The sequence below is a fragment of the Rutilus rutilus genome (genome assembly GCF_951802725.1).
Source record: "Rutilus rutilus genome assembly, chromosome: 6".
Taxonomy (NCBI): Eukaryota; Metazoa; Chordata; class Actinopteri; order Cypriniformes; family Leuciscidae; genus Rutilus; species Rutilus rutilus.
Window position 1 is genome coordinate 34,777,417 of NC_140214.1, and position 22,092 is coordinate 34,799,508.

The 22,092-nt window shown below is 40.7% G+C and overlaps 1 long non-coding RNA gene across 1 annotated transcript in view; it reads left to right on the forward strand.

Annotated features, from left to right (window-relative positions):
• LOC311292113 overlaps positions 1–21,462 on the forward strand; it is an 843,631-nt gene extending 822,169 nt beyond the window's left edge. The window contains exon 3 of the long non-coding RNA XR_014627670.1: positions 19,451–21,462. This is a non-coding gene — a long non-coding RNA (uncharacterized lncRNA). The remainder of the gene's footprint in view (positions 1–19,450) is intronic.
• The last annotated feature ends 630 nt before the right edge of the window (positions 21,463–22,092 follow it).

Consider the following 22,092-nt stretch of genomic DNA (forward strand, 5'->3'; position numbering starts at 1 on the left):
TAATAGTGAACTACCACTTAAATCTGTGTGCTATTACTTACTAATTCGTTAATCAGAGTTACTTGTTAGTTAATTGTAGTTACTAGATTGTTAATATTGTGTTACTCATTTGTTCCTGTGTAGTTATTCATTAACGAAGGATCCGTATTTTAAAGTGTTACCGTTTTAATTAGTATATTGTTTATTGTGATTTTATATTTATCATTTACCCATCACTGTTTTCTGTTTCATGACTAAATTGTGATATTAAACTGTGCTTTAATTTGTTTTATCTATCTATCTTTGATTTTTTTTTTTTTTTTTTTTTTTTTTTTGGAGCTGAGGTCCCACGGGTGAAGGATCTTTTGTGGTGGTGCTTCAACGTTTGCCGTGACACTTGAAGTGTTTGGTTGTGATCTGAGTGCACGGTGGTGTGTTTGGAAGTGTGCTTTTGGATAACTATCTCTGGTGATCACTCCTGTGGGGAACCTCAGCCCTGTGTAGTTTGGTGTAGTTTGTTTTGATGTTTTTCTTTTTGTCAGTGTGTGTGCATATTAGTCTCTATGTAAAGTGTATGTATTTGTTTCTTTATTATTTGAAACAGTTTCAGCCACGAACCTTTAACAGTGAGTGTATTTTGTTGATTTTCTGTCTTTGTTTCTGTGAACTGTACAGTTTAGTCTTTATGTTTCTGTGAACTGTACAGTTTAGTCTTTATGTAAAGTTATTTTTGTGTATTGCTTATTTCTTTTTGGTATTGTTGTTGGAGATAGTTGTGAGGCTTTACAGTATCACCGAGGACACTTTAAAGTGATTTCTTCCTCCTTTTTAAATGAACTTTTATTACATTAAAATCTTTGTATTTTTATACATTACCCACGTTTCCTGCCTACCATTCATGAAAGAGTCGAACCTGTGTAACCTATTAACACCTCTTTAGGTGTTATTAACATAATAGAGTGTGTTCATGCTCATATTGATTCTCCTGTTATCTCCTGCATTTTGTATCAGCACTTCCTTTGTGTGTAGTGTGACTAGAATACACGTTGCTCACATATTATTTTAACCCAGATTGTGCTCATTACAGTGTGATGAGACTTGAACCATTAATATGTTTTTAAGCAACTGAAAAATGCACAAATGTCAGGGCATGTCAAAACTTCTCCAGGGCCTCAAAACCCCCTCAGACCCCAGAGGGTTAAGTCAGGAGTTCTCAACTCTGTTACTCAAGGTCCACTTTCCTAGAAAGTTTTGCTCTTTAGCTCCACTAAATGGTTTAGCTCCCCAGTACTTGAGCGAGCTCTTAACGCATTATAGTCCTTCACGTCTACTGCGATCTCAAAATTCTGGCCAGTTGATAATACCTAGAATATCAAAATCGATTGCTGGCGGTAGATCCTATTTAGCACCAAAACTTTGGAACAGTCTTCCTAACATTGTCCGGGAAGCAGACACACTGTCAGTTTAAATCTAGACTAAAAACGCATCTCTTTTACGTGCCATTCATATAGAACATTACATTTCTATTATTCAAATCAGTTAATTGATTATTAGGCTGCATAGATTAGGTCAGCTGGAACCAGGGACACTTCCCATAACACCTGATGTACTTGGCTGTTACATCATAAGAAGAATGGCATCTATGCTAATGTTAGACTTTCTGTTTATTCCGAGGTTTACTGAAGTCAGACGGATCCGGGCCATATCCAGATCAGATGGTGGACCTGCGCCTGGACCCATCTACAATGCATCCCTTAAGTGCCAGCCTCATCAGCCCTGTGAAGGTCTCATCGGCACTGATCCTCAATAAAGTCATCTCCATACCGGCGTGATAACTCCGTCATCCAACCAGATGGAACTGGATAATATTCTGAATGTTCTGATCCAATCTGACTTCTGACCTGTAATGCTGCCTGAATCATAATCATACACTGTTCGCTTGTTGGCCAGAGGAGAACTGGCCCCCGACTGAGCCTGGATTCTCCAACGGTTTTTTTTTCTTCATTCTGTCACCTGATGGAGTTTTGGTTCCTTGCCACTGTTGCCTTGGTTTTTGGCTTGCTTAGTTGGGGACATTTAATATTCAACAATATTACTGATCTGCCTTACTTAAGATGGACGATGACGCAATTTTCTTCTAGAAACAAACTTTGTTGTATTATTTTCATGTTATCCCTGTGAAGCTGTTTTGATACAATCTGTATTGTAAAAAGTGCTGACTTGACTTGAGGTTTCCTCAAGGGATAGCCATGACCTCCTTGCTGCCAGACATTGTGCTTTGGTCCACCCTTGCTATAAAACAGTCATCGTGCAGGCTGTTTTCGAAAGAAAGAAAGAAAGAAAGAAAGAAAGAAAGAAAGAAAGAAAGAAAGAAAGAAAGAAAGAAAGAAAGGACTAATCTCATATAGACTGAATTAGGTTGCGTTAATTAACCCGCTAGCAAAGTGCTTCAGTTTACCGTTGTTCATTCACTCTTAATCTTCAGCTCACACATCTCAAACGGCAATGCCCAACAATAATGACTATGAGAGAAGACTTCAGACTAACAAGGAGGTTTTGAGTTCTGAAACGTACAATATGTTCTTGAGTCGTGTTTGTTGTGTAAGAATGCTTATAGTGCAATTAAAAAAGGTTAAAAAAAAAAGTGTCAATGATAATTTGTATATGAATTAGCTTCCATTAGTGCTATCAAATAAGGTTTTTTTTTTTTTTACTTTACGCAGAACAGAATCTGGTCTCAAATGACATCTTACTCATGACTGATACAGGGAAATCCATGGCTCTAGACCTTTTAGATTTAAGCACTGTGTTTGATTTGGTTGACCATGGCATACTCCTGTCCCGACTGGAGACTTGTGTGGGACTTCGTTGCACTGTATTACAGTGGTTTCGCTTTTATTTAGCGTATAGGTGGTTTACTTTTGGTCGGGGACATCACTCGTCTTCCAACATACCTTTTGGTTGTGGTATTGAAAAGGGATCAATTCTTGGACCTGTGTTGTTTTCCCTGCATATGCTCCTCCTGGCCTCTATTTTTGATAAATATGGTATTTATATGCCAGTGACACCCACATCTATCTTCCCTTACAGCGTAACAATAAACACCTTACTCCAAAGAAAATGTGTCATGATCAGATCAAAAGACAAAAAAAAACTTTTTCAATGCTTATATAATATTAAAAGTCAAACAATATTGAATTATATATAATATTAGATCATATTTCCTGACATACAGGCGATATTCAAATGCATATGAACTATTGAATTGTCATTTCTTGTTGTTATCTTTGTTTTGTATGAATGGCAATTACATGTTACCATATTTTATTGATCATGTTGTCACGGTTTGGTTGAAACAGGATGAAAGTGCAATATTTAAACACAGAATTCTTGTATTTACAAAATTAAAAAATTAAAAATACTCAGAATCTTTGGATCACAAAACAGCAAACAGAACAACCAAAGGATGAGAACGGACAAAGAACTGAACAAAACACAGGGCTTAAATAACAGAATGAAATAATCAAAGAAACAAGACACAGCTGACATGACTAAAAAGGAAAAAAAGGAAACCGAAAACAGAGAAAAAAAACAGTTCATAGTAAAAATCAAACACAGATATAAAATAACAGAACCCTGACACATACATTGAATAATTTGTTTTCCCTTTCTGTCAGTCACTTTCGACGTTTCTACACTAAGAGGTCGCACTTGGGAGCCCCAAACACCTCTGGTATGTCGAATGAGAATTGGAGAGTGGCATTTGCATCCACTAATTCAGATTTGTTCTGTGCTTCTCTCTCCACTCTCTCCATTCACCTCTGCCTAGAAGCTTCGTTGGATTTGTAATGATAATTTAATTGGCTCTGTGTAATGGCCACTGGTTTTCCCTATCTCCTCACGTCTTCACGAAAGTCGCAGAGGCTGTCCATGTCTCTCTCGGGGAAGTGGGCATTCGCATACTCAACTACCTCGAAGACTGGCGAATTCTGGCTCACTCTCGAGAGTTGTTATGCGAACACAGGGACCTGGGGCCTCATTTATAAAGCTTGCGTACGCACAAAACGGGGCTGAAAACATGCGTATGCCAGTTCCTGCGCAAAAGGTGGGATTTATGAAGAAAAACTTGACGTGAAAATATGCGCACCTACACGCAAACTCTGACCCATGCGTACGCACATTTTGGAGACGGAGCAGTTTGGCGACACCGATGGTGAGTTGGAGTTATGTCTTTTTGGTCACTTTTAGAATTTAGAATTAAAATTAAACATAATACAGAAAGATAATACAAATATAATTTCCCTCACCAAGCCTGTCACTTGAAGCAAATATCCATTCCTTCTTATGTCCGCGCCAGCGAGCGCGCTGGGCCGTTTAGTGAAACTGACGCAGTTTAAATAAATAAAATAATGATTTAAACTATGTTTTACTTCTGATATAAACATTTAGATTAAATATGCCATTCAAATTATGGAGTTAAACACTTAAACATGAAATCATACTGAAAAGTTACAACATTTTTTTATATTCAATTCAATCAATAGAAATATTTGTTGTGGATGCGTTTTAATGTTTTAACCACAGAGATAATTGCTTATCATGATAATACCAGATTGTCTGAGAAAATAGTTTCGTGCAAATAATGCCCAAGGCCTATCTGTTTCCATTAAAAATATAAATCAATTAAAAATACAATTCGGCAAGTGGAAAAGATTGAGAAAAACTTTCTCTGAAATGTATTTTACACTATTTGATTTATGTAGGCTATTCAAAAACAAGGCAAGGATAGACAACTACTTGATTTGTATTAATGTAATGTTTCTTGTACCGTTTATATCATTTGCATATGATTATTCATCCACGTGATAACGTTTAAGTTATCACGTGGATGAATAATCATATGCAAATGATATGTAGATGAGGATCTGCATAGTAAAACTAGGCGTTGTAAGCTCCATATATGGTTATTTCGGGTGGAGACGCATGTACGCACAATCTTCCGCTGACTGGGATTTATAAAGTGAATTCTGCGCAGGTTCTGGCGTACGCACGGTTTTATAAGTCTGAATATTTTTTTGCGTACGCCATTTTTGGCTTTTGTGCGCACGTACACTTTTAGTAAGGTTCCTACGCACAGTTTTATAAATGAGGCTCCAGGTCCTCAGGAACCTAGGCCAATTGGGACTTCGGGTCAACTGGGAGAAGAACAAGCTCTCTCCCGTGCTGAGCATCTCTTTTCTCTATGTGAAGCTGGACTCGGTCACTATGGCAGCACATCTCTCAGAGGAGCGTGCTTGGTCGGTGCTGGACTGCTTGAATCTTTTCAAGCACAAAACAGCGGTTCCACTGAAATACTTTTAGGGGTTCCTGGGACATATGGCTTCCACATGGCCATCACACGTATCTGTATTCGCACTTTCAGCCTTCACTTTCACCGCACTTCCAATTTCTTGGTCAGACCTCATGTTTCTACGGGCAGGTGTTCCCCTAGAACAAGTGTCCAGGCGTGTTGTTGTCACAACAGATGCCTCAAAGAATAACAAGTCCTAATGATCGTGCCCTACTGGCCCAACCAGACTTGGTTCTCAGAGTTCATCGGCCCCTTCCTGGCGAATCCCCCTGAGGAAGGAACCTCTTTAGAGCCTCTGGAAAGACCTCTGGAACCTCCATGTCTGGTCCCTGGATGGGATGAGGAGGAATTCAGAGGTCTATCACCAGCCGTGGTTGACACTATCACGCAGACTAGAGCCCCCTCTACAAGACGGCTATATGCCTTGAAGTGGCACCTATTCGCGGTGTTCCTCTCAGAGTGAAAATCCATGTAGGTGCACAGTCAGGTCAGTGCTTTTCTTCCTCCAAGAAGGCTTAGAGAAGCGGCTCTCTGCTTCTACTCTCAAGGTGTACATGACCTGATCGTCAGGTTCCTGAGAAGTGCGCGGAGGTTTAATCGTCCAAGACCATGCCTCTGCCTCTTGGGATCTCTCCTTGGTCGTACAGGCCCTACAAAGAGTATTTGTATTTTCATTATAGGAATACATTATACAGAAAGCGTCCCGTTTTTGGGCATAATTGTGAGATAACCCACTCAGTTGGATGAAAAGCAATCCCACACATGGATGGTCTCAGGATGCTTCACTGTTGACAGGACTTATGGTAGCGTTCACCTTTTCTTCTCCAGACAATCGATTTTCCAGATGTCCCAAACAGTCAGAAAGGGGCTTCATCATGAAAATAACTCTTCAGCTGTCCAATCATTGTACTTCCTGCTGAATTTCAGTCTGTTCTTGATGTTTTTCTTGGAAAGAAGCTTTGCTGCCCTTCTTGTAGAGCTACACAATTAATCGTTAAAAGATCGCAATCTCAATTCAAACATCACTGCGATCTTATTCCTAAACAATTTGCCTTTGACAAAATCACAGTGGAACATTCAAATCTGTGTTGGTGCTGCCGCTGACCTAGAGAGAGCAGTTGTCACACATATGAAACAGCTTCACAAACAGTCTTTTCAGCCTCACCTTATCATTATTTATCATTATCTGTGTTACAAATATTCAAATTATCAGAAGTACTGGGATAAAAGTTTATAGTTTGAATATAAACACTACTGTATACGGTAGCGATCAAAATAGAGCAAATCACCTTTTGAAATTAGCTTGAAGCTTCAAATAACAATTGCATCGATTAAAAGGGACTATTAAAAAATGCATTTGTCATCGAATTATTCATTCAAAAGATTTGTTCAAAACACAGATTCACCCAGTAATGAAACAAGTGAAGTATTGATGAGTGAGTCACTGAATTAATTATGCAAATTAATGAAGCTTTTTTTACAGAGAATTAACATTTTGTCAGAACCTTACATGATATTTTATCATGTAAATGACATGATATTTTGTTTAGTTGTCTGTTCAGAACAGACCTCACTGCACTCACACCGACCTGCTGCCAGTATTAAGCAAGCTCTGCACAGGTGGTGACATGATTCTGTAGCTAACTCCTCAGAAGGAGACAGTCCTGGTGCTTGTTGGACACTCTGGGACATCCTGCAATTTCCTTGCATGTGAGGCCATTTTGATGCAAAGTGATGGCTGCATGTCTTTTTTTTTAGAGGTAACCATTGCTAACACAAGGACACAATTACCTTGTATAGCAATCGGTATGATAGAGTGATTTTACCTGACTAGTACTTTTTTACACTTCCCATGTGCTGATGTTATGGTTAGTGAAATGATGTTAGAGCGGTGCCACAAATTATGTTAAAGCCGTGAAGCTTTTTGCAATTAGGAAGCATGGAATTAGTTTTCACTGTTATGCTGATGATACTCAGCTCTATATTTCTTCACGCCCTGACGAAACTTACCAATTCACAAAATTAATGGAATGCATAGCTGATATAAAAAATTGGATGACTACAGTGGTGGCTGCTGGTCTTTGAAAGAGGGGAAGCTCATTTTCGGCCTACATCATAAAAATTGTCCATTTATTTATATGTAAATTCTGCCCTACGTTCCTTTTCAAGAAAATACTCTGTGACCCTATCGTACCAACTAGGCGTCTTTTCCAGTGACTTGACCAGTGTCCTCTCAATGGCCAGCAGAGTTAGGTATAATTGTATAAATATAATAATATAATAAAGGTATAAATAATAGTATAATAAAGTATACTACTACTACAACTATTTTTTAAATTATTTTTATAATTATTTTTTTAATTATTACTACTAATAATATAAAAAATATAATAAGTAATAATATAATAAAGATATAAATGTATAATTGTGTGAAATGTATTATAAAAATTGGCAAGCAATTTTCGACAAGCAAATACCAAGAAATAGGTTGCTGCAGTTTGTCTTTCGACTACACTTGCAAAATCCGCGATGGGACTGAGCTCGAATAGCTTCAGCGTCAGCGACTTTTTATTGTATGAAATAGCTGTCAATCAAAAGGAGATGCAGCCTTTCGACAGACCCTCCAATCATCACGCAGAAGCCAGGAGTCCAGGCCAGCCCACTCCTCATTCACCCCCAGAGACACTGAGCGTCCGTGGCCGGGACATAATCACAGCATTTATCCAATGACCGTCTACTTTCGTAGCACTGAAAAAAACTATTCAAAGAACCCCCATTGAAGTCAATGGACGCTGGGCTTCAACTTGAACTCGTCTTTGAGATGAACGTGTTCTAATGCATTTTTAGTCAATAAAATGTTTGACACAATAATACATATTTGACCATTAATTTTTTGACATTATAGGGGAAGCCGAGCTTCCCTTGCAGTCTTGAAATCCCCTCTGGATGACTAGTACTTTCTTACTACTTAATTCTGAAAAAACAGAGATTCTAATTATTGGACAAAAAACTTCCTCACGTAATAACCTAGCATATTGTCTAATACTTGATGGCTGCTCTGTTAAGTCTTAAAGGTCCCGTTGTATGCCCCTTTTCACAAGATGTAAAATAAGTCTCTGATGTCCCCAGAGTGTGTATGTGAAGTTTGAGCTCAAAATACCCAACAGATCATTTTTTACAGCATGTTTAAATTGACATTTTTTGGGGCTCAGAAAAACGAGCTGTTTCAGTGTGTGCCCTTTAAATGCAAATGAGCTGCTGCTGGACGACCCAGGGGGCGGAGCTTCATGAGCTCACGCTCAGTCTGTCAGGACAAATTCATCTCATGGAATGATGATAATATCAGAAACTCTCAGTAACGGCGTTCATTTCGAGTCGGACAATAATGCCTACAGAGTCAGAGTGCTGTATAGAGATGAAACAGGTATGGTTTAGTAGTTTAATTACGGTTATTATAACGTATTGTCATCTGCTTGTATGTATCCATTATTTATTAACAGCCTACAAGTCTGCTGTTTCGGACCAGGTCCGAATGATGATCAAACATGTACTGATGAGTTTAATAAAGTTTATTGTACATCACACAAAAGATGAAGCGTCAGTTTTACTTCAGAAAATCACGGTAAGAGCTGAGTAAACACAGTAGCCTAAGTTATAAGAAGTGCGCAAGTAGCCAGTAGAGTTGAGGGAGCATTCCTGTGGGCGGAGGTTAGTCTAAACACGGTTCTGGTGATGTCACTAATGAAGGAAGTAGAGGGGTGTAGTCCAATCGAGCCGTTTTATGTAGTCAACTTCTGTTAAATAAAATATCTCGCTTGGCATTGAACTTTGAGCTTTATAATTTTACAGATATTATTTATACTCTAACAACAACATTACACACTAACTAAAGTTTGAAACATGGGATCACGTAGAACGGGACCTTTAAGTCATCAGTTAGGAACCTGGGTGTGCTCTTTGATACCAATCTTTCATTTGAAAGTCACGTTTCTAGTATCTGTAAAACCACATTTTTCCATCTTCAAAATATATATAAATTACGTCATATGCTCTCATTGACAAATGCGGAACAATTAGTTAATGCGTTCATGACATCAAGGCTAGATTATTGTAATGCTATTATGGGTGATTGCCCTGTACGCTTAATAAACAAATTACAGCTGGTCCAAAACGCAGAAGCTAGAGTTCTTACCAGAACCAGGAAGTATGACCATATTAGCCCAGTTCTGTCAACAGTCAATCAGCAATATTTTAAAATGTATACGATGTTTAATAGGGAGCCAATGCAGTATTGGCTCCCTATTAAACATCGTATACATTTTAAAATATTGCTGATTACTTACAAAACACTAAATGGTTTAGCTCCGCAGTACTTGAGCGAGCTCTTAACGCATTATAGTCCTTCATGTCTATGGCGATCTCAAAATTCCGGCCAGTTGAAAATACCTAGAATATCAAAATCGACTGCTGTTGGTACTGTAGATCCTTTTCCTATTTATCTTCATTTTTTATATAGCGCTTTTAACAATGTAGATTGTTCCAAAGCGGCTTTACATTGATTATCGGAAAATTTTGCACCAAAACTTTGGAACAGTCTTCCTAACATTGTCAGTTCAAAGCTAGACTAAAAACACATCTCTTTGACCTAGCATACACATAACACATTATAGACTTCTATAATTCAATGTTAGGTTGCATAGATTAGGCCAGCCGGAATTGGGAACACTTCCCATAAATCCTAATGTACTCATTCCATCATAAGAAGAATGGTGTCTATGCTAATATTAGTCTCTCTGTTTATCCCGAGGTTTAAGTCAAGTCAAGTCATCTTCATTTATATAGCGCTTTTTACAACGTAGATTGTTTCAAAGCAGCTTCACAGAGATAAGCGTATAATTTAAGGTAACAGAGATTGTTTTGGCTTTATAGCAGAGTTAAGTTATTTTCCATCTAAAGTTAGTTTTGATTGATTTGCTTCCGTCGCAACGATCATTTGTTATTCAATTAGGGGCCGTTAAGACGACACCATTCCCTCTACACAGACTTTAAACGCGAACCTGTGAGAAACGCTGATGGCGTTCACATGCGCATTTATATGTGCGTTTGAAAATACGCAGGTTTGGAATTCCCTACAAGCCAAGCCTAAACAAAGTACTTGTCTTTCCTTATAAATTTTGATAAAGAATTTTATTTTATTTTGTTGCTTTGGGGTAGGAACGCGAAAACAAATTTTCCCGACAACGCCTTATCTGTATAGTGGTAGAGGGATCCTCCATAGGGAGAGACTAGTTGGCACTTCAGCACTGCATTGTCATCGGTCCAGGTGAAGGTCCTTCGTCAGATCTGGATACGGCCTGGATCCGGCAGGCTGCAGGAAAACCTCGGGATAAACACAGACACTAAAATTAGCGTAGATGCCATTCTTCTCATGATGTAACGAGTACATCAGGAGTTATGGGAAGTGTTCCCGGTTCCGGCTGACCTAATCTATGCAGCCTAACATTAAATTATAGAAGTCTATAATGTATTATGTGAATGCTAGGTCAAAGAGATGTGTTTTTAGTCTAGCTTTGAACTGACAGAGTGTGTCTGCTTCCCGGACAATGGTAGGAAGACTGTTCCAGAGTTTTGGTGCTAAATAGGAAAAGGATCTACCGCCAGCAGTCGATTTTGATATTCTAGGTATTAGTAACTGCCTGGAATTTTGAGATCGCAATAGACGTGACGGACTATAATGCGTTAAGAGCTCACTCAAGTACTGCGGAGCTAAACCATTTAGTGCTTTGTAAGTAATCAGCAATATTTTAAAATTGATGCGATGTTTAATAGGGAGCCAATGCAGTTTTGACAGAACTGGGCTAATATGGTCATACTTCCTGGTTCTGGTAAGAACTCGAGCTGCTGCGTTTTGAACCAGCTGTAGTTTGTTTATTAAGCGTGCAGGGCAACCACCCAGTAGAGCATTACAATAATCTAGCCTTGAGGTCATGAACGCATGAACTAATTGTTCCGCATTTGTCAATGAGAGCATATGGCGTAATTTAGATATATTTTTAAGATGGAAAAAAGCAGTTTTACAGATACTAGACACATGACTTTCAAATGAAAGCACACCCAGGTTCCTAACCGACGATGAAGACTTAACAGAGCAGCCATCGAGTGTTAGACAGTATTCTAGGTTATTACGTGAGGACGTTTTTTGTCCAATAATTAGAAACTCTGTTTTTTCAGAGTTAAGAAGTAGGAAATTACGAGTCATCCAATTTTTTATATCCGCTATGCATTCCGTTAATTTTGTGAATTGATAAGTTTACAGTGAGAGCAAAACTGAGAGCTGAGAGCAAATCACTGAGAGCAAAACTCGTTTACCGCAGTCCGCCGCATCCAGGCCGTATCCAGATCTGATGAAGGACCTGCGCTTGGACGTGACGACAACGCAGTCCTGAAGTGTCAACTAGTCTCTCAAAACTAACTTTAGCTGGACAATAACTTTATTTTAGAGCTGCTATAAAGCCAAAATCTCTGTTACTTTTAATTTCCTATTATCACTGTAAAGCTGCTTTGGAACAATCTATATTGTTAAAAGCGTTATATAAATGAAGATGACTTGACTTGATCTGAGAGTGCCAGTCAGTTTTGATGACAACATCACCTACAGGTCAAGAAATAAAATAAAATATATTGTTTTGCTTATGACTTGTGAAATATTTGTCATAATGTTTGTTCCTTTGGTTATGCCGAATCTGACAATAACAATTGTACCAGAATTGTACAAATCAGCCGTCTGCCTTTTTGAAATTATTTGTTAATAAATTAAATACATTTTTTATTTTGCTTGCCCAACAGTTTTTTTTCCTACTCCTACAAATCTTGTCCAATTTTGACTAAATCAAATAGCCATAGTTTTGTTCATCACAAGTTAGCCTCTCATCAATATGAGAATCTCAATATGAGATTCATTAGATTAGATTGATTGATTTTCAATGATTTTGAAGGGATTTTTGGCTGTAGAGAGCAAAACTCGTACTGAACTAAAAGTGTTTGATAGCTCCAGTGATTACAATGGGAGCATTCTTTGATTGCTTTCTGAACATAATAATAATAATAGTTAATAATAAATAAGAGTTGTTTGTTTCATGCTACTAAAAAAGACAATATGACTTTTCAGTCTGTCTTGATTTTGCGATGCTGTGTTTTGGCATTATGGTTTGCAGGCATCTATATCTATTTTTATTCAAATTGTTCCTAATCTCTTCCTTCACCAACATGCACCAGAACCAGTTGGTGGATCAAAGGGATTAAGGCATTGATCTGTGTCTGTGCAGGCAATCTTAAACTGATGTACTTTATCTCTATTGTGTATTTAAAAACCCGGGGGTAAAACACAAGTCATTTTAACAGCTTGGTTTCAATAAAATATGACTTCAGACTAACAAGGAAGTTTTGAGTTCTGAAACTTACAATATGTTTTTGACTTGTGTTTGTTGTGTAAGAATGCTTATAGGGCAATTCAAAAAGTTAAAGAAAAAAAATGTCTCAATGATTATTTATAAATAAATAAGTTTCCATTAGGTCTATCAATGAAGCTTTTTTTTTTTTTAAGCTTTACACAGCACAGAATCTGTTCTTTTAAGAGTCTCAAGTGACATCTTACTCATGACTGATACAGGGAAATCCATGGCTCTAGACCTTTTAGATCTAAGCACTGTGTTTGATATGGTTGACCATGGCATACTCCTGTCCCGACTGGAGGGGGGACTTCATTGCACTGTATTACAGTGGTTTCGCTTATATTTAGCAAATAGGTGTCATGCTGATAGAACGAGGAAGCAATAGCAGGTGCAATAAACTCTTTATTGGGAAACAATGATGAACATATAGGACGAACAAACACTGGCGGGTGGCGCAGGGACTTCGATGGTCGAACACGGGTGAGTCTGAGCTGGTGCAGAGTGACGTGATGGTGATGGTGATCTCCGGCGTGAACAACGAACTGAACAAAGAACAGGAATCCAGGAACGAACACCACACGATCACAGGACGAGGAACGGGAACACCAGACAGCAAGACATCACACAACGATCTGACAATGGAGAGGAGAAAACGGTGAGTATTTAAGGAAGTGATGATGAGTCACAGCTGGCGCCGATGATGATTGCAGATTGATGAATGAGCATGATTGCTCTGGCCAAACCCAAACCACGCGACACACACACACAAATAACAAACGCATGAGACAAAAAGGAAGCAATGCATTCGTAAACCGTGACATCACCCCCCCTCCTAGGAACGCCTCCTGGCGTCCCCAGACTCCCTTACCTGTCGATTGTAATCATCGATAAGGGAGTGATCCAGAATGTCTCTCGTAGGCACCCAACTCCTCTCCTCCGAACCGTAACCTTCCCAGTCCACCAAGTACTGGACTCCGCGTCCCCTCCGCCTAGAGTCCAGAATACGATTTACCGAATAAGTAGGTTCCCCATCTATGAGATGCGGCGGGGGAGGAACCGGAACTGGCGGGTTAATCGCTGATCGAAACACAGGCTTAATTTTGGATACATGGAAAACGGGGTGAATTCTCCTGTACGCTGGAGGAAGGTTGAGGCGGACTGCCACCGGACTAATGATCTTGGTGACAGTGAACGGGCCAATAAATTTGGGTGCGAGCTTATTAGAGACGGAACGGAGAGGAATATTCTTGGTAGAAAGCCACACTTTTTGACCAACGACGTATACGGGAGGCTTCGACCGGTGTCGATCGGCCTTAGCCTTGGTGCGCGACCCCACCTGGAGTAGAGTCTCACGGGCTCTAGTCCAGGTGCGGTGACACCTCTGGACAAAGGCGTGTGCGGAGGGGACCGCGACTTCGGACTCCAGACTGGGAAAGATAGGTGGCTGGTAACCTACACTACACTCAAACGGAGACAGGCCCGTGGATGACACTGGTAATGTATTGTGGGCGTACTCCACCATAGACAGTTGCTGACTCCAGGAAGAAGGATTCTTGGATACCAAACACCGCAACACTCTTTCCAGATCCTGGTTGGCTCTCTCGGTCTGACCATTGCTCTGGGGATGAAACCCTGAGGATAGACTGACAGTCGCGCCCAGTAGTTTACAAAACTCTTTCCAAAATTTGGACACAAATTGGGGTCCTCTGTCGGAAACCACGTCAATCGGGAGGCCATGTAAACGAAAGACGTGATCTACGACGGTCACCGCTGTCTCCTTGGCTGAGGGTAATTTGGGCAAGGGAATAAAGTGAGTCGCCTTCGAGAACCGGTCCACCACGGTTAAAACTACCGTGTTGCCCTGGGAGGGCAGGAGGGCGGTAATAAAATCTAGTGCGATATGGGACCAGGGTCTCGAAGGGACAGGCAGCGGTTGGAGTAACCCATCTGGGGGTCGATTGGAAGACTTACCAATGGCACAAACCGAGCAAGCCAAAAAAAAACTGTGAATGTCCCGGGCCATAAGTGGCCACCAGAATCATTGCTTAACCAGAAAACTAGTACGGGTCACTCCTGGATGACAGGCTACGTTGGAACAATGTCCCCACTGAATAACGTCTGACCGTAATCCCTCTGGCACAAATAAACGGTTCGGTGGGCAACCGACCGGGGGCGTTACCCCTTCTAAGGCCTTCTTTACCTTCGATTCGACCTCCCATGTGAGTGTGGAGACAAATAGGGTCTCGGGTAAAATGCACTCGGGAGTAACCAGGCGTTCGGAACGATCAAAAATGCGCGATAAAGAATCGGGTTTGATGTTTTTGGAACCCGGGCGGTACGAGAGAGTAAAATCAAAACGACCGAAAAAAAGTGCCCACCGAGCCTGCCTGGAGTTCAATCTTTTAGCGGACCTGATGTATTCCAAATTCTTGTGATCGGTCCAGACGATAAAAGGTACCCCCGTCCCTTCTAACCAGTGACGCCATTCTTCCAACGCTAACTTGACTGCCAACAACTCTCTGTTACCAATGTCATAGTTACGTTCGGCTGGGGACAAGCGATGGGATAAAAACGCGCAGGGATGCATCTTCTCGTCCGTGGGAGAACGTTGGGACAACACTGCACCTACTCCCACCTCTGACGCGTCGACCTCCACCACGAACTGACGTGAGGAATCAGGGGCTATCAGAATCGGGGCCGAAAACAAAGCGGTCCTTCAGTTTGGCAAACGCGGCTTCAGCCGCGTCTGACCACCTGAACGTAGTTCTGGGGGAGGTCAAGGCAGTCAGAGGTGCGGCTAGTTGGCTGAAATTACGAATAAAACGTCGGTAGAAGTTGGCGAATCCCAGAAACCTCTGCAGGGCCTTGCGGGAATCTGGGATTGGCCACTCCACCACAGCCTTAACCTTCTCAGGGTCCATACGTACTCCCTCAGACGAAATGATGTACCCAAGAAATGGAACCGACTGTGCGTGGAACTCGCATTTCTCCACCTTGACAAAAAGCCCATTCTCTAGCAACCTCTGAAGCACTCGTCGGACGTGCTGCACATGTTCCTGGAGAGAAGAAGAAAAAATCAATATGTCATCCAGGTAGACATATATGAACTGATCTACCATATCTCGCAGCACGTCATTGACGAGGGCCTGAAAGACTGCTGGGGAGTTGGACAACCCGAAGGGCATGACCAAGTATTCAAAGTGACCCCTGGGGGTGTTAAAAGCAGTCTTCCATTCATCCCCCTCCCTGATGCGGACCAAATGATAAGCATTACGCAAGTCCAATTTCGTGAAGAGTGAGGCTCCCTGCAACCTCTCGAAAGCTGAAGACATCAACGGCAAATGATAAGTATTCTTTACCGTGATGTTGTTCAACCCCCGGTAATCGATACAAGGTCGCAGAGACCCGTCCCTCTTCCCCACAAAAAAGAACCCCGCCCCCGCTGGAGAAGAGGAAGGGCGAATGAACTTCGTTGCTAGAGAATCAGAAATATATTTCTCCATGGCCTCCCTTTCTGGAGCACAAAGCGAATATAACTTGCCCTTAGGCGGAGATTTACCTGGCAATAAATCTATGGCACAGTCGTAGGGACGATGCGGAGGCAGAGAAGCAGCTCGAGACTTACTGAACACTTCCTTCAGGTCGTGGTACTCCGCGGGCACGTTAGACAAATCCACTGCTTCCTCCTGTAACACAGACATAGGAACAGACGAACAGGCAGACAAAAGACAGGACTCATGACATTTAGTGCTCCACTCCGTAATGGACCTCCGGAGCCAGTCCACTTTAGTCAAGTCAAGTCATCTTCATTTATATAGCGCTTTTAACAATGTAGATTGTCTCAAAGCAGCTTCACAGAGATAAATGTATAATATAACGTAAGATTGTTTTGGCTTTATAGCGGTTCTTTAATAAAGTTATTTTCCAGCTAAAGTTAGTTTTGATTGATTCGCTTCCGTCGCAACGATCATTTGTTTTTAAATTAGGGCCGCCAAGACGACACCATTCTCTCTACACAGACTTTAAACGCGAACCTGTGAGAAACGCTGATGGCGTTCAGATGCGCATTAAGAATGGGTTCTATAGTTATGTGCGTTTGAATATATGTGTGCAGGTTTGGAATTCCCTACAAACCAAACCTAATCAAATTACTGGTGTTTCCTTATAGTTTTGATTCAGAATTTTATTTTATTTTATCAATTCGGGGTAGATACGCAAATTGAGTTTTCCCGACGACGCGTTATCTGTAGAGTGGGAAAGGGATCCTCCATAGGGAGAGACTAGTTGGCCCTTCAGCACTGCATTGACATCGGGTCCAGGCGAAGGTCCTTCATCAGATCTGGAAACGGCCTGGATCCGGCAGGCTGCGGGAAAACCTTGGGATAAACAAAGACACTAAAATTAGCGTAGATGCCATTCTTCTCATGATGTAACAAGTACATCAGGATTTATGGGAAGTGTTCCCGGTTCCAGCTGACCTAATCTATGCAGCCTAATATTGAATTATAGAAGTCTATAATGTATTATGTGAATGCTATGTCAAAGAGATGTGTCTTTAATCTAGATTTGAACTGACAGAGTGTGTCTGCTTCCCGGACAATGGTAGGAAGGCTGTTCCAAAGTTTTGGTGCTAAATAGGAAAAGGATCTACCGCCAGCAGTTGATTTAGATATTCTAGGTATTATCAACTGGCCGGAATTTTGAGATCGCAATAGACGTGAAGGAGTATAATGCGTTAAGAGCTCGCTCAAGTACCGCGGAGCTAAACCATTTAGTGCTTTGTAAGTAATCAGCAATATTTTAAAATTGATGCGATGTTTAATAGGGAGCCAGTGCAGTTTTGACAGAACCGGGCTAATATGGTCATACTTCCTGGTTCTGGTAAGAACTCGAGCTGCTGCGTTTTGGACCAGCTGTAGTTTGTTTATTAAGCGTGCAGGGCAACCACCCAGTAGAGCATTACAATAATCTAGCCTTGAGGTCATGAACGCATGGACTAATTGTTCCGCATTTGTCAATGAGAGCATATGACGTAATTTAGATATATTTTTAAGATGGAAAAATGCGGTTTTACAGATACTAGACACGTGACTTTCAAATGAAAGATTGGTATCAAAGAGCACACCCAGGTTCCTAACCGACGACGAAGACTTAACAGAGCAGCCATCAAGTGTTAGACAGTATTCTAGGTTATTACGTGAGGAAGTTTTTTGTCCAATAATTAGAATCTCTGTTTTTTCAGAATTTAGAAGTAGGAAATTACGAGTCATCCAGTTTTTTATATCAGCTATGCATTCTGTTAATTTAGTGAATTGGTAAGTTTCGTTAGGTTTTGAAGAAATATAGAGCTGAGTATCGTCGGCATAACAGTGGAAGCTAATTCCATGTTTCCTAATAATATCTCCTAATGGCAGCATGTACAGAGTGAACAGCAGCGGTCCTAGTACTGAGCCCTGTGGTACGCCATACTGAACTTGTGATTGATAAGACATCTCTTCATTTACTGCTACAAACTGATAACGGTCAGATAAGTATGATTTAAACCATGCTAGTGCAATTCCACTAATGCCAACATAGTTTTCTAGTCTATTTAAAAGAATGTCGTGGTCGATGGTGTCAAACGCAGCACTAAGATCGAGTAACACTAATAGAGAGACACAACCACGATCGGATGATAAGAGCAAATCATTTGTTACTCTAACGAGAGCAGTCTCAGTACTATGGTATGGTCTAAATCCGGACTGAAAATCCTCGCAGATATCATTTCTTTCTAGAAAGGAACATAGTTGTGAAGATACTGCCTTTTCTAGTATCTTTGACAGAAAGGGTAGATTCGAGATCGGCCTGTAATTGACTAATTCTGAAGGATCAAGTTGCATTTTTTTAACAAGCGGTTTAATCATAGCCAGCTTAAAGTTTTTTGGTACGTATCCTAGAGACAAAGAGGAATTAATGATATTAAGAAGAGGATCTATGACCTCTGGAAGCATCTCTTTCAGTAGCTTAGTCGGTATAGGGTCTAACATACATGTTGTAGATTTAGATGATTTAACGAGTTTAGTAAATTCTTCCTCTCCTATAGCAATGAATGAATCAAATTTTTCCTCAGGGAGACTACAATGCACTGCCTGATGCGATACTGTAGTAGACGGTTGCATAGTTATAATTTTATCCCTGATATTATCAATCTTATAAGTGAAGAAGTTCATAAAGTCATTACTGCTGTGCTGCTTGGAACCTTCTGTGTTTGAAGCTTTCTTTTTCGTTAGTTTAGCCACTGTTTCAAATAAATACCTAGGATTATGTTTATTTTCTTCTAATAGGTTTGAAAAATAAGCAGATCTAGCAGCTTTTAAAGCCTCTCTGTAAGCAATCGAGCTCTCTTTCCATGAAATGCGAAATACCTCTAATTTTGTTTTCTTCCAGTTGCGCTCCATTTTTCTGGCTGCTCTCTTAAGGGCCCGAGTGTGCTCGTTGTACCACGGCGTTGGATTATTTTCTTTAATCTTCTTTAAGCGCAAAGGAGCAACTGTGTCTAAAGTGCTGGAAAAGAGAGAGTTAAAAGTTTCTGTTGCAATATCAAGTTTTTCTAAGCTATCCGGGATGCTAAAATGATGAAACTGATCAGGAAGATTATTAATAAAGCAATCTTTAGTAGCAGAAGTGATAGGTCTAACATATTTGTAACACGGAGTCGGCTTTGCAGCCTTGGCTAAATGTAATTTACACGAGACTAGATAATGATCTGAGATGTCATCGCTCTGCTGCAGAATTTCAACGGCATCAACATCTATTCCATGTGATATTATTAGATCTAGAGTATGATTACGACGATGAGTAGGTCCTGACACGTGTTGTCTAACTCCAATTGAGTTTACAATGTCTTTAAATGCCAATCCCAATGCATCTTTTTCATTATCGATGTGTATATTAAAATCACCAACAATTAGTACTTTATCTGCAGCCAATACTAACTCTGATAGAAAGTCCGCAAATTCTTTGATAAAGTCTGTATGGTGCCCTGGTGGCCTGTATACAGTAGCCAGCACAAATCTCAAACGTGATTTATCATTTTTACTATATATTTTTACATTAAGCACTAACACTTCAAAAGAATTATATTCGAAACTTGATTTCTTAGTGGTTTTGAAAATATTACTATAAATTACAGCAACACCACCCCCTTTGCGTTTCAGACGGGGTTCATGTTTATAACAGTAATCTTGCGGGGTGGACTCATTTAAAGTAATGTAATCGCTTGGTTTTAGCCAGGTTTCTGTCAAACACAGCACATCTAGGTTATTATCTGAAATCATATCATTAACAATGAGTGCTTTTGAAGTAAGCGATCGAATATTCAGCAACCCAAGCTTTATCATTTGCTCATCTGTATGATAGCTGTTTTTTATTTGTTGAACATCAATTAAATTTTTAACCTTAGATAGGTTTAAACATTTTTTGGATTTCCAAAATCGGGGAACAGACACAGTCTCTATATGATGATAGCTAGGTGAAAGAGGCTCTATGTGATGGGATTTATCTGACCTGGGTGACGCGAGGCCGCTAGCAGACGGTTGGTTTAGCCAGTCTGTCTGCTTCCTGACCTGGTGCCCAATTTGTCATGTTTGAGCTCTAAGACTATGAGCCATATTACTAGATAGAAGAGCAGCACCATCCCAGGAGGGATGAATACCATCTCTTTTCAACAGGTCAGGTTTGCCCCAAAAACTTTTCCAATTGTCTATGAATTCTATATTATTACACGGACACCACTCAGACAGCCAGCGATTCAGTGAACACAATCTACTAACTATCTCATCACTCCTGCGAACAGGAAGGGGGCCAGAGCAAATTACAGTGCCTGACATCGTACTTGCAAGTTCACACACCTCTTTAATATTAATTTTGGTGATCTCCGACTGGCGGAGTCGAACATCATTAGTGCCGACATGAATAATGATCTTAGAGAATTTACGATTAGCATTAGCCAGCACTTTTAAATTTGCTTTGATGTCAGGCGCTCTGGCTCCCGGCAAACATGTGACTATGTTCGCTGGTGTCTCTATTTTCACGTTCCGTGTGATCGAATCACCAATTACTAGGGCACAATCAACAGAATTCTCAGTGGGTGTTTCACTGAGCGGGGCAAATCGATTTGTTGTGGTAATCGGAACGGAAGAGTGGTTTTTTGATCCGCGACTAGAGCGATCCCTCACTGTCACCCATTTGCCCGGCTGCTCAGGCACTACTTCAGCTGGAACCGAATCATGTAAAGAGTTCACTATGCTAGGCGCATCCAAAATAGTATCTAAAGCTCTAGCACTCTTACTATCCTCAATTAAAGTTTGGATGCGTGTCTCTAATTCTGAAATCTTCTCTGTCAGCCTAACTGTCTCCTTACATTTATCACATATAAATCCTACATTGCCAACAGAGAAGTCTATGCTAAACATGTGACATGAAGTGCAGGTGACAATAACAGGACAAGACATTACTCACCGTGTTTGTTGACTGATTATTACTTACCTGAGCTTTTATGAACTCAAAGGCGCGAGCGCGCGAGAGAAAAAATAAATAAATAAAACAGCTGAGCGCACGGGTGGCGCGTTAACAGGCTAGCAGTAGCGAATTAGCGTGTTGTGTTAGTAGTAACGGATACTAGCGATGTCAATCTGAGATGTTGGGTAAGCTGTATTTAGTATAAACAACTACAAATTGTAATAAATGATGGTTCAAAACAAAGAAATACGAGGCTAAGACGGAGCTTACAGCACCGAGGCAAACACACTCACAGCAGGCAGCGAGGCAGACAGGAGCCTTTAGGGTTGTGTTGAGTCAGCCAAGGATGTCCGAGTACTATGGGTGCAAGAGGTGAATCCATGATGTAGAATGACAGAGTCTCTGAGTGGTTACCAGAAGTGATGAGGGTGATGGGACCAGTAGATAGTGAAATCATAGGAAGCTCTTGACCATTGAGTGCGTGAACTGAAATGTCATGTGGGAGTGACTGAAGGGGGATGGTCAGATCATTCTGTCATGCTGATAGAACGAGGAAGCAATAGCAGGTGCAATAAACTCTTTATTGGGAAACAATGATGAACATATAGGACGAACAAACACTGGCGGGTGGCGCAGGGACTTCGATGGTCGAACACGGGTGAGTCTGAGCTGGTGCAGAGTGACGTGATGGTGATGGTGATCTCCGGCGTGAACAACGAACTGAACAAAGAACAGGAATCCAGGAACGAACACCACACGATCACAGGACGAGGAACGGGAACACCAGACAGCAAGACATCACACAACGATCTG